The sequence below is a fragment of the Jaculus jaculus genome, chromosome 10, assembly GCF_020740685.1.
Source record: "Jaculus jaculus isolate mJacJac1 chromosome 10, mJacJac1.mat.Y.cur, whole genome shotgun sequence".
In the NCBI taxonomy this organism is placed as follows: domain Eukaryota; kingdom Metazoa; phylum Chordata; class Mammalia; order Rodentia; family Dipodidae; genus Jaculus; species Jaculus jaculus.
The window spans coordinates 74459551-74476858 of NC_059111.1; the positions used below are offsets into that span (position 1 = coordinate 74459551).

The window sequence follows — 17308 nt, forward strand, 5'->3', positions numbered from 1 at the left end:
TAGGACCATCTTTCTGATTCTATCCTCTTTTTTTTTTTTTTTTTTATTAATTCTGGATCTGAGAAATAGCATTGCATTTAACTTTTTAAAGTTGTGAGTGAATGCTCATGTGCTTGGATAACAGACTCTTAGAAGTTTAGTACTTTGATGTAATGATGCTCACCATATTAAGTTGAGATGTTTATTCACATAACAACAGAGAATCTTACCATGAATCACACAAATACCACATATAAATGTTTCTAATAATTATGATATGAATATTTCCAGAACAAACAAATGATTGTGGGTCTATTTACATGAGAATGGAGAAAAATAAGTGAAATCAAGTTTTCTGTGAGATTTTTCACTTTATGTAGATGAATTTACTTTTTGTCAATGGAAAATACATTATGAGTTTACACACATATTTATCACAACAAGAGAATATTGAAGATTAATGATTTAATTAAAAATCCATCTCTCAGAATTTAAACTATCACTCAGTTTTGTTAAATTGTCCATGGATACTGAAGGATAAAGAGATACAACCCCACATTAGGTGTATTTGTATGTGTGCGACTGCAGGTGTGGCTCACGCTTGGAGGTCAGAAGAAAATTTTAGGTGTTTTTCTTCCTCAACTTCCACCTTATTTGAGACAGGGTCTCCTTGGTACTTGCTGCTGTGTTAGACTAGCTGGCCCATGAGCCTCTAAGAATTATGTCTCTGCCTTCTATCTCACTTCAGGCACACCTATAATAATGACGTCTGCTGCAGTGTTGACTTTTATGTGGGATCCATGGGATCTGATATGAGGTATTCGCTTGCATAGCAAGTGCTTTATCTACTGAGCAATCTCCCCAGCCTCACTTTCTATAACTATACTGCCAGAACTCCTTCAATACTTATTTATAGTTAAAATTGCAGAAACTTGCTCAGAATTTTTTTTTTTTTTATGTTTAAAAAGAGTTTGTTACAGGGATTATAGAGTTTATAGTGCTGAAGAGAAGGAACGATGACAACATACAGAGAGCTCCTGCCCAAAAGAAGACAGGAGTGGGGTTCCCAGAATGGAAAAACAACCTAGAGACACAGATTGGGTTCATTGTGAGAAATAAGTAATGCATACTTATTGCAAAGGTGGTGAGAGGTGATTTCAGAAATTGATTTCAAATATCTTGAGAATAGGGAATGGAGTCTATAATGTTTGTTGTAGATAAGGAAGGAAGAACATGTCTCTCCTCCTGAACTACTTTGCCTCATTTTTCTTTTCCCTCTTCCCTCCTCCAGACCGAAAAAAAATTCTAATATCTTATTATAACACCCATGATGGATGGTCCCTGAGAAGCTCTGAAATGAGACAGTTGTTTTATTCATAGTTACCTCATGTTTCCCATAAAAAAATCAACTCAAATCTTCATTTCCTCTTTCCCTGACCCTTGGTGACCCAGTAACATCTTTCGTTCTGTCTGGTTATTCCATGTACCAGTGTTCTCTTTGTTGGTAGGAAAAGTGTCAAAGGACTTTTCTTGTGGTAATTGAGTGTGATGATTAGTTTGAAAGTAATTTAGCTACTATCCCAGATAGTGAAGGTATACAGATTCTCACAGAGACCTGTATTTTGCTTATTACTGGTAACATGCATTATTAATGTGGAAATTTTACATGTTTAATTTTCTCCAAAATTAAAAAAAAAGATATGAGAAGATAGTAGATTAACTTTCAAATTACTTCAAAGCATTTTATGAAACATATGGAACTAAGTTTGAAGCTATCAAATGTTCTTGCCCTACTACCACATACATGTGCACATAAGAATGAAAGAAGAAAAAAAAACAATCTTTCCTAAAATAAAAACTGTGCCAGCAAAAATTAACATAGCATTTGTGTTGAAGCTGAGAGGGGTCAGTTCAAATTTAAAACTGTTTTCAGAGTTTTTATTCTTATGTCTTCAGATTCTTCTCTCTTGCCCATGCAAGAATGGAGCTCCTTATTCAGCCAGAATGCCCAAGCAAGGAGTGTGAAGGGAGATTGCATATGGAGTTGATCACAATAGGATTGAGACATATAACCACCTGGCATTCTCTTTTCTGAAGCTCATAGCATTAACTCTCTGAAAATATTAATTTATTCACAGTTTTGTCTTGAATCTGTGCTTAGTCACATATTTAGCTGTTGGCCATAAAAATAGTGTGGAATGGCATATGCAGTTGATATACTTTATTTATTTATTTATTTTTTAATTGGAGCCCTAAGATGGGGATGTAGCTCAGTTGCTAGAGCACTTGTTTAGCATGCATGAAGCTTTGGGTCTGATCCCTAGCATTGCCTAAAACAAGAATATTTTGAGCAGTCAATGGGGAGGCAGAGGCAGGAGAATCAGAAGTTCAAGGTCATCCTCAGATACATAGGAAGTTGGAAGACTGCCTGGGATACACAAGACTGTCGTGTTAAATAAAGAAGAAGAATAAAATTAAAGATCTCACTTTTAATAGACTTTCCATTCACAGATACTGTGTGTGTATGTGTCTGTGTGTTTGTATGTGTTTGCAAGCACATGCATTCATGTGGACAAATGCAGGTATTAGATGCCTTCTGACTTATTTGAGGCACTGTCTCTTGTTTGCTGCTCACTAGCCAGGAAAGTTGGCCAGACTCTGTCTCCTTTCTTACCCTAGATGCATTGGGGTTACAGAAACTAATGTTTGCATAAGTTCTTGGGGTCCAAACTCAAGTAGTCATGCTTCTCCAGCAAGAATTTTATTCCTTGAGCCATTTCCCCAGCCTCAGATATATGCTGTAAGATCCACATAAAATATTGGCCACTCTGTTGTCCATTCTAAGCATTGTGCTTTAGTACAAGAAAGCTGCCCCCACTTTAGAGAGCTGCTTGTCTTTGATGTAGTTCAGCTCAGAGTGGAATAGGGATTTTATACAAAATATTGCATCAAGATTGTAATAAAAACAGCATGGTACTGGCATAAAAACAGGAGTATATAAACCAATGGAATAGACTTGAGGACCCGGTCATTGGGTCAAGCAACTATAGGTACTTGATACTTGACAAAGGCCCAAACAATATAGGCTGGAAAAAAGACAGCATCTTCAACAAATGGTGCTGGACAAACTGGATGACCACATGCAGGAAACTTGATCCACACATTTCACCATGCACTACACTCAAATCCAGATGGATCAAAGACCTCAATATAAGACCAGAAACTCGAATACTACTGGAAGAAAATTTAGGAAATACTTTCCATGATATAGGAATGTTACTTCATATTTCTTAAAGCATCCGACTTCTTCCCCTGTGGGATGGCTGAAAAGGTTTTAGACTCTCATCACAGTTGTGTAATCAATTTTACTTCCTCACCTCCTTATCATGTGAAGGATTGAACCATTTCCACTGTACATATTTTTGAAAGGTACAGTGTCATTGTAGCAAGGTTTCTTGATACAGTCAACCCAACGAAGGAGATTAGTAACTCAGACCTCTTGCTTGTTAGTTTTTAGCAGTGATAGAAGATTGTAAGCATTCATATTTCAAGACAGCTAGCTTGGGGTATGGTTCTTTCTATTGTGATATGTGGATTTGCATCATTTCACCAGCACAATTAAGATATACAGCAGGTTGACCACCCCATAGATCTCTCCATTGTCCTATAATGACTCCTTTCCCCATTTTTGCCTTCCAGTGTTTTGTCTCCACTGCTCTGTTTTCAGCCCTGTATGGTTTTGTCTTCTCAAGTTTCTTGCATAAATGGAATCATATAGAAAGTAGCTTTTGGAGTCAGGACTTTTCACTTTTTACAGTTGAGATGGATCCGTCTATATGACTCCTATCTTTTTCTGTCTTTGCAAAACTTAGTTGCCTTTTCTATCATTTCTTAGGATTTTACATTCTCTAATTTCATTCAAGTGCATTTTAGATAGCATGAAATTCTATTTTTCTTTGTAAATATTTTCTTGGCTGTAAACTAAAGAGTCTTTAATGATTAACAGTATCTAAGAATTAATCTTGGGGTTTTCACCATCATTTTTCTCATTCCTCCCACCAGTCTCTCTTGATCTTTGAAAGATAGAAGTGTTTGAGATTCCTTCGTATATTATGTTCTTACAGAAGAAAGATGCTCACTATTGATTTAAAATGCTCAATCATTTATTCATTCATTGCTCAGTGGATATTCACTTTCACCACCATCTCTCTATTAAAGGAAAAAAATAGATGAACTAATAGTACTAGAGTTGAAAGGAAACTTTTAAAGCATAAAATTAATTCTCTAATCACCCTTCCCACTGGGATGTAAGTGAAGCTTCAGAATTTGTTATCTGAGAGTGTCTGCAGATTGTCTCTGAACTGCAGCATATATACAAAGAATGAATGCACAGAAAAGCTGTTAAGAACACATTGTCAGGCTGAAAGGGCTAGGTTACGATGGAAAACAAGCCAGGAAGCCAAGATAGGAATGGAAATGGAGTCCCATGGCTAAATGACCTGTGTGTTTGCTTTTCTATGAGCAAGAAGATAAGAACACGTCATTGTGAAGGGAAGTTACCACAATCCTGGCCAATGGCCAGGATTGGATGTTCAGAAACATCCAAGCATGGCTTGCTGTAACACAGTTCTGCCTTTGATAAAAGTTAAACTGCTAGAAAGTTCTTTCTTATCTTGACTTAGTTGTCAATTGGAATCAGGCAGTTAGCCATTGTTTTTTATTCTGTACCTTCTGTGTATAGAACACATTTCATGAAGATAGCATAGCTATGTCTGAAAAGTCACCATCTCCAACAATTTTATACCATCTTTGCCCAAAAAAGTCAGGTTTCTTCTTTTATTCTCTATGTAGTAAAGTTAATCTGATTTTTAAAATCATACTTGTTGAAGGTTCCTTTTAAAACATACTCAGAGTTAAGCAGTAGTAGTATGTTCTGATCAAAATCGAGTAGCAAATTCATTTCCTTTGTGACTATTACATTGTTAACAGATGCTTGGTTTATTTCATTAATTTCCATTACTATATAATATGAAAAGTGTTTTGTATGTGTATCATTTATTCATTCATTGCTCAGGCTGTGTGTGATGTATATTCATGTTTGTTTACATTTTCATGTGTGTGCACGCATGGGCGTGTATGTGTGTATGCATGTAGAGTCTAGAGGTTGACTTTGAGTGTCTGTCTCAATCATCCTGCTCCTTATTCTTTGAGACATTGTTGCATTGAGGTTTGCATTGCTGGCAGAAATCACCTGAGCACGAGCAGCTTTTGGGAAAGAAGGGCTTATTTTGGCTTATAGGCTCAAAGGGAAGCTCTATGATGGCAGGGGAAATGATGGCCTGAGCAGAGGGCAGACATCACTCCCTGGCCAACATAAGGTGGATAATAGCAACCAGAGGGTGTGACATACACTGGCATGGGGAAAGTGGCTATAACACCCATAAGCACGCCCCCAACAATACTCTGCCTCCAGGAGACTTTAATTTCCAATTACCATCAGCTAGGGAGCCTAGCATTTGGAATACCTAAGTTTATGGGGCACACCTGAATCAAACTACCACAGACAACATCTGTTCTTGAATCTAGAGCCACTGATTCAGCTAGTCTAGCTAGTTAGTGCCAGCAATGACTCATCTTGTCCCTTCCAGAGCTTAGATCACAGGCACATGCCATGATAACACCCAGTGCTTTTACACATGCGCTGGGATCTGAAGTGATAACTTTGTCTTTGTATGGCACTTTCTCCTTGAGCTCAGTTTGTTTTTATTGAGGGCTCAGTCTTTCTTGGAGGTGCAGCCAGCACATCCTACTCAGCAACTAGAGCTTCCTCCTGGTGCAAATGTGTGTCCCCACCCTCTTCTTGATGACCTTGGACACCTTGAGAAGCTATGCTGGTGGGAAGTGGTGTGAAGCTGCGCAACTAGAGGATCATGTGCCAGATGGTCGTGGTGTGCTCAGTCTGGCTTGCTCATGTTCTTTGTCACGTTTTGGCTCTTGCTGATGCCCACAGCCTTCAGGTAGTAGAGCCTTGGCTGCTGTTCATGGCGGCCAAGGTAGAAGCTAGTTGTTTTTCAGTATGATTCATACCTCGGTTAAATTTGTGATTTTTATTTTGATGTCACTGAGAGACTAACACAGAGAGTGAAGGGATATGATAGAGAGTGGAGGTGTGAAGGGGAAGGTGGGAGAAGGGAGAGAATTATCATGGTTTATTGTCCATAAGTACAGAAGTTGTCATACTCAAATCATTCATTATGTGATACTTATTAAGGATTTCTGATTCTTTTATGTATGTTAGATATTGTACCTTTCACTTACACTTTTTATTAATAGACTATATGGTCTACTCAATTACTTTTGAAAATATTGAACAGAATAGACCTAGGAATAGAGCCTTTTCCAATTTTAGTAAGGGTAGATTGCTTAACTTAGCATTTAATCTTTGAGTATGTTTAGGTACTGGATACACACTTGAAATTAGTCTTGATTACTATTATAATTATGGCTAATATGGCTAATATCAGTTACAAGGGGAAGCTGTTAAAATACTTTATATGTATTAATTCATTTAATCTTTATAATTCTTTTATAGAAGTTTTTTTCCGAATGACAATATTGAATCAGATAGCCAAGTGCTATGAATGGCTTGGGATTTCACACTATTTGCAAGCTAATGAATTAGTTGATGGTTTTTGAAGGTGAAAATTCATGCTTGAGATAAACAGAGTTGATGGCACAGTGAACTGTATGAGTTTTTGTTTGTTTGTTTGTTTGTTTGTTTGTTTTAGTTTCTTTATCCCCAAGACCCCACAGAGGCTTTGACCAAAGAGATGTCTCACAAAGGAGTAACCACAAGTTTAGGCAACCCAATCTCTTATGGTGTCCTGAAAGTAAACATTCATTTTTCCAGTAAGAGAAATTGCTAGGCTTTCTATTCAAACATCTATGAAAAGATAATGCAGAACAAAAGAAGAAATAGCCTCTACTTGCAAAATAGGCAGACATAGGGGAGACCCATGTAAATTTGCCTCTCATCCCAGAAGGTGAAAGATTTTCCAAAGTTAAATAGTAAGTGCAGTCACTCCAAGTTGGCTAAGAGAGACTTTCTGTATAACTTTTCTGGTTCAGATAATGTGCTGATGCTCAGACATCCTGTGATCCCTGTAGCTAGTAACAATGTCAGAAGAGGAAACGAGGTTCAGCATAGCTTGTTTCAAACAAATCTATGAAAGTTCTTCTTTTTAATTTAATAGCTCCGAAACCACCTGTTTCAAACCTGTTCTATAGTTTTGTTAGGGAAGAGTACTGGATGGAGTGATATTCATTTTCTAGTGTCCTTAAAAAATGTTCTCTTCTGTGCTGTGTCTGTTCTTGTATATGTAATTGTTCCAAAGTTATTAAACTATACTACTGTGATTACATTTATAAGTTTAAAAAGTGCACTAAAACTGTAATCCATTGGTTCCATAACTTTGGACTTAATTTGAAGTGACTTTGACTTTTGACTTTCCTATTAATCATATCTGATATTTTATTACAGATTTAACATATTCTCTTTCTTATGCAAAAGGCAAAAACCCTACAAGAGTGAAGAGGTTCTGCTTTTAAAGGTCTAAAACCCATTCTTGGCTGGGTGTGGTGGTGTAGACCTTTAATCCCAGCACTTGGGAGGCAGAGGTAGGAGGCTCACTATGAGTTTGGGTCCACTCTGAGACTACATAGTGAATTCTGGGTCAGCCTGGGCTAAAGTGAGACCCTACCACAAAAAAAAAAAAATTCTTGCTTACTGACCATTTAGAGTCATGTAGTAGGCCACTTTTAACCCATGGAGTATATTTTGCTAAATATACACAAATATAATTATTGAATAAACATAGATATACCTTTGAAGTTTATGTCCCTGAAATGTATGGTACATATTATTTACTTAATTAGAATTAAAAGCATAAAATTATCATGGACTTCTAAGAACTCTGTCATAACTCTTTCATGAAGGATTTATTCCAATTTCACTCCAATTAAATATGATGTTGATAGTTCTAATTAGGCCTTCACAGGAGAAATTATCAGTAAGTCAGCAATATGTTAGATGCCTGACTTTTGGAATGATTAGTACTTGAGTAAAAACTTGGACAATAAAGTGCAGGGTGTGTAATCATTAGAGATCTAGATAATAAACCTAGATGGATATTTTATCAATTTGCCAGAGGTTGGGGCAAAACAAAAATGTCAGGAACATTGCCACATAGGTAAAATAATCAAAGCATGCCACAGCTCATGGAGGAAACTTAGGCATGAGGCAAAGCACTGAAGGCCTAATTGCTTCCATACCCATTGCTAAATTGGGCTGTGGATGTGGGGCAGCATGGGATGAGTGACCTACCTGGATGGACTGGGATGCTTCAAAGCTGATCATATCTTTTGATTAATCAACCAGACTGACTATTTAACTAGGATTACTTCAAACCTTTGGGTTAAAAAAAAAAATCCTACTATATTTACTTGGAGTGACCTGCCAATTAGGTTTCTGTTTTTACTCTTTGAATGTTAGTATTGCAGAATCTATCAAAAGGAATATTTCTGTTCTTATTTTTGATGTATATTCTGTAGATTACAGTTTTCCAGATAAGAGAAGGAAGAGGGATAAAATGATAACTTCTAAGGAATAGTAAGGTCTTTTTCCTTGATGGTCTTTCTTCCTCAACAACACTCAGCTATGTCGTATATTACTAGACAAGAAGCACTCCTCTTCCTCCTCTTTCTTTTAAGTCTTAGTCCTCTTCCACTCCTACCTCCTTCCACTCTCACTGGGCTGGAACTTGCCACGTAGGCTTAACTGGATCTGGGTAGTCTGTGAGTCCCAGAGCTCTTTGTCTCCAATGTTCAAGTAATGAGTGTGCCACCATGCACACATGGATTTTCCATGGATTCTGGGGATTATACTCAGGTGCACATGCTTGTAAGGCAAGTGCTTTCAAACCGAGCCATTTCTCCATCCCCAAATGTTCTTTTGTCAACAGTGTTCTTCATTATGTCCAAGCTCAAAAGCCACAGTTCTGCTGTTATATTGCAGTTCCTTACAAAATAATTTAGGTCACTAATATATGAATTTTTAAATTTCTAAGTCTTTAAATAGCTGGTTCATTGGCCTAGGTACTTACCACTTTGTGGAATGAAAGTTCTTTTCCTCATGTTCTACATGATATTTCAATAAAGTTATAATCAGAATGATTTTCAGAAGAGAATGATTTTTAAATAAAGCATTTGTGGAAAAAATTCAGGCTAATATCTTTTAGAGTTAAGACAACAAGAAATGAAATATTTATGAGTTGGGGCTTGGCTGTATGGGAAAATACAGACAGGGCTGTGGTTTCATTGCATTACTTACAGTATTTGTGTGACCTAAAAAACTAAAAGTGAAAAAAATTAAAACTAATGCAGTCAGGTACGAGGGCTGCTGAGATGTGTATGGCTAATGAACTATGATAGCTTCAGAATGAGTCTGTTTTTTAAGACATTAAATAAATAGAGATAAATGTTGTTTGATGATTATGCTGATTCAAATTTAAGAAAGATTTAATTGAAATTATTGATGTGTAAATGTTGTATGTAGACTTTATTTGCATAAATAAAGAATTGTAGTGTATGTTTCTCTTTTATAAACACATTTCCCAATGGGAGCACTTAGTCATTTTGAGTTATCCTAAATTAATTTAAATTTCAGTATAAATACAAATAACTTGTAGCAGCAAAAATTAAAGTAAATTTTTTTAATTTTTTAAATATGGCTTACATTATTATAAAAGCTGCCTAATTATATTATGTCTAACTTGGCTAAATATAGTATTAGCTACAGGGATCATCTTTTCTTGCTAGGGTATAAGCAATATTTATTCAAGTGAAGACAGCTAATATGTTTTAAAATGGTAAGTTTTAAAAATTACATAGATGTTACTATTGAGGAAAATCTTGGACACAATTTCAACTAAGTGGGACATTCACTGTGATAATTTTGATGTTCATAAGAATAATTTGGGGAAAACTGTTGCAATGCTAATTCCCAAGTATGAAGTGGTTATTGTGGTTTGAGTTTTTCTTTCTCATCTTAGTGCAACAGAAAGCTGCAATTTCATGTATAGTGAAAAAATTATGTGAAGAAATGAAAATTATTAGAATTCTTTAAATAAGACAGAGAGAAGAAAGAGGAAGGAGACTGAGGATGACATAGACAGTTATGTTGACAGTATGGCCATAGTTTGGGACATTTTGGTTTCTTCCAGTTTGTGTGGAATTTCTCTCCAGAAATTACATTGGTGGTTATGCTTTGAATTTGTGTCCATCATGTTTGATTTTTGCATTTAAGCTATGGTGAATAGCTTAAAACTACAAAAAATGCAATGAATATGTGGGAATTATCTGAAAATGTCAGTGAGTATTCTTCAATCAAAAATATTAGAAATCTAGGGCTGGAGAGGTTGCTTGGCACTTAAGGTATTTGCCTATGAAGCCAAAGGACCCAGATTTGATTCCCCAGGACCCACATAAAACAGGTGCACAAGGTGGCACATGCGTCTTGAGTTCATTTATTGTAGCTGAAGGCCCTGACACACCTATTTTCTCTCTCTCCTTTTCCATCAGCCTATTCCTCTCCAAAATAAATAAAATAAAGTCAATATAAAAAATATTGGAGCATTCTCAAAGGAAGAAATACGAATGGCATATAAGCATCTAAAAAAATGTTCTACGTCACTAGTCATCAGGGGAATGCAGATTAAAAGTACATTGAGATTTCATCTCACTCCTGTCAGATTGGCCACCATCATGAAAACAAATGATCATAAATGTTGGCGGGGATGTGGAAAAAAAGGAACCCTTCTGCACTGCTGGTGGGAATGCAATCTGGTCCAGCCATTGTGGAAAACAGTGTGGAGGTTCCTAAAACAGCTAAAGATTGATCTACCATATGACCCAGCTATAGCACTCCTAGGCATATATCCAAAGGACTCATCTCATTTCCTTAGAAGTACATGCTCAACCATGTTTATTGCTGCTCAATTTATAATAGCCGGGAAATGGAACCAGCCTAGATGTCCCTCAACTGATGAGTGGATAATGAAGATGTGGTACATTTATACAATGGAGTTCTACTCAGCAGTAAAGAAAAATGAAGTTATGAAATTTGCAGAAAAATGGATGGACCTGGAATGGATTATACTAAGTGAGGTAACCCAGGCCCAGAAAGCCAAGCACCACATGTTCTTTCTTGTATGTGGATCCTAGCTACAGATGATTGGGCTTCTGTGTGAGAATGAAAATACTTAGTAGCAGAGGCCAGTAAGTTGAAAAGGAGACATAAAGGGAAGAGAAAGGAAGGGAGGAGGATACTTAATAGGTTGATATTGTATATATGTAATTACAATGATTGTAATGAGGAGGTAATATGATGGAGAATGGAATTTCAAATGGGAAAGTGTGGGGGTGGGGAGGGAGGGAATTACCATGGGATGTATTTTGTAATCATGGAAAATGTTAATAAAAATTAAAAAAAAAACTGAGAAAAAAAATATTGGAAATCTAGGGCACTGGGAAGAGGGTTCAAGGTTCAAGGTGCTTCCTTGCTAATTTTGCCAACACAAGTTCAATTCCCAAGCCACCTATACAAGCTGGCCTTAAAAAGTAACTCCTGTGTCTAGTGTTCATTTGCAGTGGCAAGAATCCCTGGAATTCATACACACATCCACATGCCCAGATCTCCCCACACATATACAAAGGTGTTAATAAAAATTAAAAAAGAAATGGGTGGAGGGATGGCTTAATGCTTAAGGTGCTTGCCTGCAAAGCCAAAGGATCCAGGTTCGATTCCCTAGGACCCACATTAGACAGATGCACAAGGGGGCACACACATGTAGAGTTCGTTTGCAGTGGCTCAAGGCTCTGGAATACCCATTCTCTTTCTCTCTCTTTCTTTCCTTCTCTCCCTCTTTCTCTATCAAATAAATAAATAAATAAATAAATAAATAAATAAATAAATAAATAAACAAACTTAAAAGTATTAAAAAATAATGGAAGTCTAAATGACTTTGTTTTGTTTTTCTTCTCTTTCTCACAGAGCTATTTAGAATGGGGAATGCATGTTTCCCATACAACAATGATGTTCTAAAAACTGATTCATTTGTGATAAAAATTTGACAGAAAAATATATAATGATATAAATATTTATGTTGGAAAGCTTAATTTATTTCACTTATTTTAAATGTATGTGGTTGATGCTAACCTAGTTCAGATGACTCTTTACAGAGAGCTAGATATGGTTCTTTTGTAAATTCTCAATTTATTTGTCCTTGAGAAATAGGTCATCTCACAGTTTTTTATGAGGTTAACTGACCTTTTGAGTATATGTTCATGTTTGGAGGTGAGTACTTGAACAAGAAATCCTAGTTTTATAAGATGCCTGAAGAGAAGCTGGCCAAAACAAAACAAAACAAAACAACAACAACAAAAAAAAACTACCTTGCCTTTGGGTAGCAGTGGGGATGCTTGTGGAACTGGCTTGGCAGAACAAAGCTATCTGGAGTCCAGTGCAGCACCAATTGGCTAAACACTCACTTTCAGAGCACTCTGTCTTAACACACCCAAACCTAGAAAAACAAATTGTATGGATGCAAAAGTGAGTCAGCTAAATCTTTTGTTGCTGAATTCAGATACTTAACTACTACTCTGAAATGATATGCATATGGGAACTTGACCAGAAATCTTGACATTTCATATTTGTAAACATTTTATAGATAAAAAGGTCTAGTATTTCAAGTTGGACCTTGGAACAAAGTCTGTAAGTTAACTTTGGGTAGATGCATGGTATACTTTATGTAGATAAAGGAGGAGATTATTATTTCCTCACCATTATGTAGCTTGAATATAGCAAAGCTCAGTTCTTTTTCTCTCTCCAATGCTCTTCCTTTTAGATATACAGCACCACTTCTCATCATATGGGATTCTGACTGACAGGAATGCCTCTTACTTGTTAACTACATGGTTGTCTTCTGTTTTATATTCTTTTCAGCACTGGTCCAATTGGTGGAGGTCTGGAAAGAATATTAGTTAATAGAGATGTGGACCTGACAATATGGAAATAGGCTAGGAATCAGATAAAGAGTAAATCCTAAGCATAGCCATAACCTGGCCATATAACCATGATATGATATTTAATTTCTGAGCTTACTTTTCCTATCTGTAAAATATATGTGACAAAATGTACTATAGTATTTTCACATAAATGTAAAAATATCATTTATAATATTCCCACAGAGTTGCTGCCCTCAGTTCAATTATAACTGTATATCTTAAGACTCTTCTTTTACAGCTTCTTGCCCTTTTTCCCTTTTATTTCCTTGTTGACTTTATTTCTTATGGTTTTCATCTTACATAATAGAGGACTGGTGTTCAGAATGGAACAACCCTTTTTATTAAGGGAACATCCTCCTGCCCCTGCAAATGCTGGTAGAATGAAGAAAGGGAAATACAGATTACCAGTACCAGATATACCCCATTCCTCACTCTTGGCCTATTTGGTCAGGCAGTGCTGTTACAAACAACTGATCCAGGAATTCTTCAGAGAAATGCCTGATAGTGGATTTGCTCAGTAGTCAAATATTGTCTCGGCCTGAACCAGTGTATCTTTGGAAACTTGAAACATGGAACTTAAAAATTAATTTTGAATTTTGTTTGTGGTATTTCACAATTGAAGTTAGAATTGTTTATTCATGAAGTTCTCTGAAGCTATTAGATGTGGCAAAACTAGATGCTGCTTCATTTTATTTTAAGATTCTCAGTTTGCAACATTTTCTTTTTAGCATGTATCAAAAGCCTTCAACCTGATTTGCTATTAAACATGATGCTTTTAGAGTAATAAATTAATCATTACAATGAAGGGTCAATCTCTGTAGAAATATTTTCTGTAAACAGTTTTATATGATAAATTTAAATGTTTCCCTTTCTGGGTATCATCTTGTCTCCTGTTAGTATTTTTTCTTGAATTCCATTAGTAGGTTTAGATAGAATAATTTCATGTTATTTATTTCCATATCTTAGGCAATTTATTTTTGTAGCAACTCCTATTCTCCTGTTCTGAAGGTTTGTTCCCAGATCTGTAGTGAAGATGGAGATGTTTCTCTGAATTTGGCTATGCCTTATATTTTTGGAAGCCTAGTTTCCTGGTTACAAAGTAAAATAGTGAAGTGATTCATTCCTTCTTTTCTTTTTCTCATCTCTGTCCTTTTTTTCCTTACTTTCCTTTTTTTCCTTTCCTCCCTTCACCCCTCTCTCTCTTCCTTCCTTGGGTCCATCAAGCTAATTAATTGCTTCTTTATACTGAAATTGGAATCTTTTCCCTTGTGTTAAGGAGCCCAGGCCATTTCATCCTAATATATGAATTCTTTACAGAGTATAGCTCCCATCTTCCCTGTACTATCCTGTTGGTTCTATGCACTGCCCTGCCACTTGTTGGTACTGAGGAACTTAGATTACCAATATCAGACCTATAAGTTTCTGGCAGTTAGGAAAGACTGCTGATGAACACTTTAAAGTAACTTGTGCACTCATGCATCTTCCTTGCTCTTTGGTGCTTGGGAAATGCATGGGATGCTATAGAGAAACATTTTTTCCTTTTCCCTTTTGTCTGGAAGTAATTATATTCTGAGATATGTGCTCAGTGGGAGAAAGGTTTGGCAAGTAATACATATTCTTTAGCTTACTGGTGTAAAGTGCATATGTTAGTGATCCAACAATAAAATGCACATGCTTAAGAAGTGGCTACAATGTGTGAGGAGTAACTATTCTTCTACCATAATGTATCACAGGGAGGATTTCTTTTGAATTGGGAATAATGGATGAATTTAAACCTATGCACACGTTTTGCAATTTACTTTGTAAAGATCTATTCATAAAATGACAAACCTTGTGATTTCATTGTACTTGCACAGAGATCAACTTTACAAAATCTTAAATTAAGTAGATGACAAAGATGAGTGTTTAGTAACTTAAATATGAATTTATCATCCAGACAAATATAAAAATAAACTTCTTAGACACAGTTTACATCACCTGATAAGAATATAAGTATATTTTGTTTGTTCATTAAAGGTTTTTCTCATGTGTTTTCAACATTTATATACACTGGACATATAAAACAGGTTGAATGTTCAATAAAAGTTGGGTGACAGTGCTTCCTTAGCTTGTTTTATTATCTTCAGAGTTAGTGGATTTAGAATTGACTTCAAAAATTAATATCTTTATGTCTAAATGTCAACATTAATTTTAAATGTTTTCTTTAATTGCTTCTTTTAACTTGTCAAATCTAGGTTTCATAGAATGCTGGACTAAATTCAACAATATTGGTCTCCTCCTTAGGGAAAAACTAAGATACTTAGTGAAGCAATCATTAAGATTAAACTTTAATAAAATAATGTAAATAGAATAACAGGGGAATACCAAGCTTCTGACATTTTACTAAATTTTTCTGAGGTAATACGAACTCTGTATTACTTGTCCTCCTATAAATTATATCCCAACAAATAAGATACCACTAAGTTTTCATTTCTTGTTTTCTTTTAATTTTGTTTGTTTTAGCATCATAGTAGTGATGGATGCAGTGAATTGTATGTATTACTATATAATAGTATTTGTTTAACTTATTTTAACCACTGTTAAAAAGTCAATACATTCTTGTTTATTACACAGTATGTTCTAAGTCCATATGTCTTTAATGTTATGCTTTCTGTCTCCTCTTCATGTTATTTTCTAATATTCTAAACCAAAATAGCAGTTCAGTTTTCTTCAGCCTGATTCCAATCAATAAGCCAGAATAAGTCAGCATGCTCAAATACAGACAGGAAGTTTAGACTATTCATCTCTACAGAATTGACACTGCTTGAAGAGACTTTATACTGATTTTCTTTAAAACAAAGCAAGCACGTGAGTCATCTAAAATTTGTAACTCCAGGAAGTCCTAATCTGCTTTATCATCATAGACTCTGACAAGTTTTGTGTTTTCTATATTGGTTCATATTCATAGTATATATCATAGAATCTGACATGCTCTCTGTTTTTTGTATTGGCTCATATTCACAAATGTAATTCAGTATCCATTCCAGTTTCAGCTCTTTCTTACTGCTTATACCTACCCAAAATTCAAAATATTATTTACAAAAAGTTTGTGCATTTTGTTGTGGATTGATCAATATCTCTCCATACACTTAGAGTCTTAATTTCATTCACGTGGATATCTCATATTTTGAGATTCAGAACTCTTTTTATCTTTCTCGAGAGCTTCAAGGATTTAGGATTTGAGCATGTGCTGCAGCATATGGTGATTTTTCTGTCCTATTTTGTATACCAGCCCATTAAGAAGAGAAAGTGAAGTAAGTAATTTAAAAATAACTCTGCTTTTGGCCTAACTTAACAACAACAAAGAAAGTCTTCTGTGCATAAATTCCACATTTGTCTCTTCTGGAAGAAAACCTCTGAAGTGCTTTGCTACCTAGCTGCAGAACACCTCCTGTGGCGAATTCCTGGCAGTGAGAAGGGCTGTTCAGACATTTTAATATTAATTCTGTGCTAGCCCTCAACAATATTAACTTTCTCAGTCCATAGAGCTCCACCTTACCTGAGGATTATAATCTACCACCTCAAAAGTCACATAGGCACATAGATGTTTTAATTTACATATTTTCCAAAAGTTAGAAGTTGATTTGAACTTGAATTAGTGTTGATTTTAAAGACCAGTGGAACAAAGTGCATACTAACATCAATCACAGGAGTGATAGCCATACTTTACAAAGTTTTATTGTAATTTTCCATCTTTTTTTTCTTTCTTTCCAAAAATGTTTGACACCAAGCATCTCTGTCTTACTATAGAATGGTTAGACAGAGATAGTAATGTATCAAATGCTTTCAGCAGGGGGAATGACAATAGAACACTTCAGTTACATTGTAACTGTACCTGCATTAATTTTCCATCTTAAGCTCATCTTTCAACTATCGCAGAGGTCACACAAAAACAATAAACATGTAAGGAGAAATGAAGTGTATTTGTATGGTTTTGCCTTCTCTCGATATTTGTTGACCAGAGTATTGATGTTTGAACACTTTTTGGCATCTCCTGTCTTTTCATCAGGCCACTTGGTATAGAAACTGGAAGATAATGGTTCTTTCTCCAAGTTTTAAGACACTGGGAATTGGGGAAATTTTGAGTTATAATACATTCAATATTGATTTCAGGGCCAAAGTACCTCCAAAGCCTGACTGGGGGACATCAATAGTGAATGATGTATTT

At 35.7% G+C, this 17308-nt stretch overlaps 1 protein-coding gene and 1 non-coding gene across 12 annotated transcripts in view; one reads left to right on the forward strand and one right to left on the reverse strand.

Moving 5' to 3' along the window:
* Foxp2 (forkhead box P2) overlaps positions 1-17308 on the forward strand; it is a 567416-nt gene that overhangs the window by 7327 nt on the left and 542781 nt on the right. The window lies entirely within an intron of this gene.
* LOC123464252 lies at positions 16857-16981 on the reverse strand. The gene has a single exon (XR_006639482.1). It is a non-coding gene; the product is annotated as a small nucleolar RNA SNORA63 (small nucleolar RNA).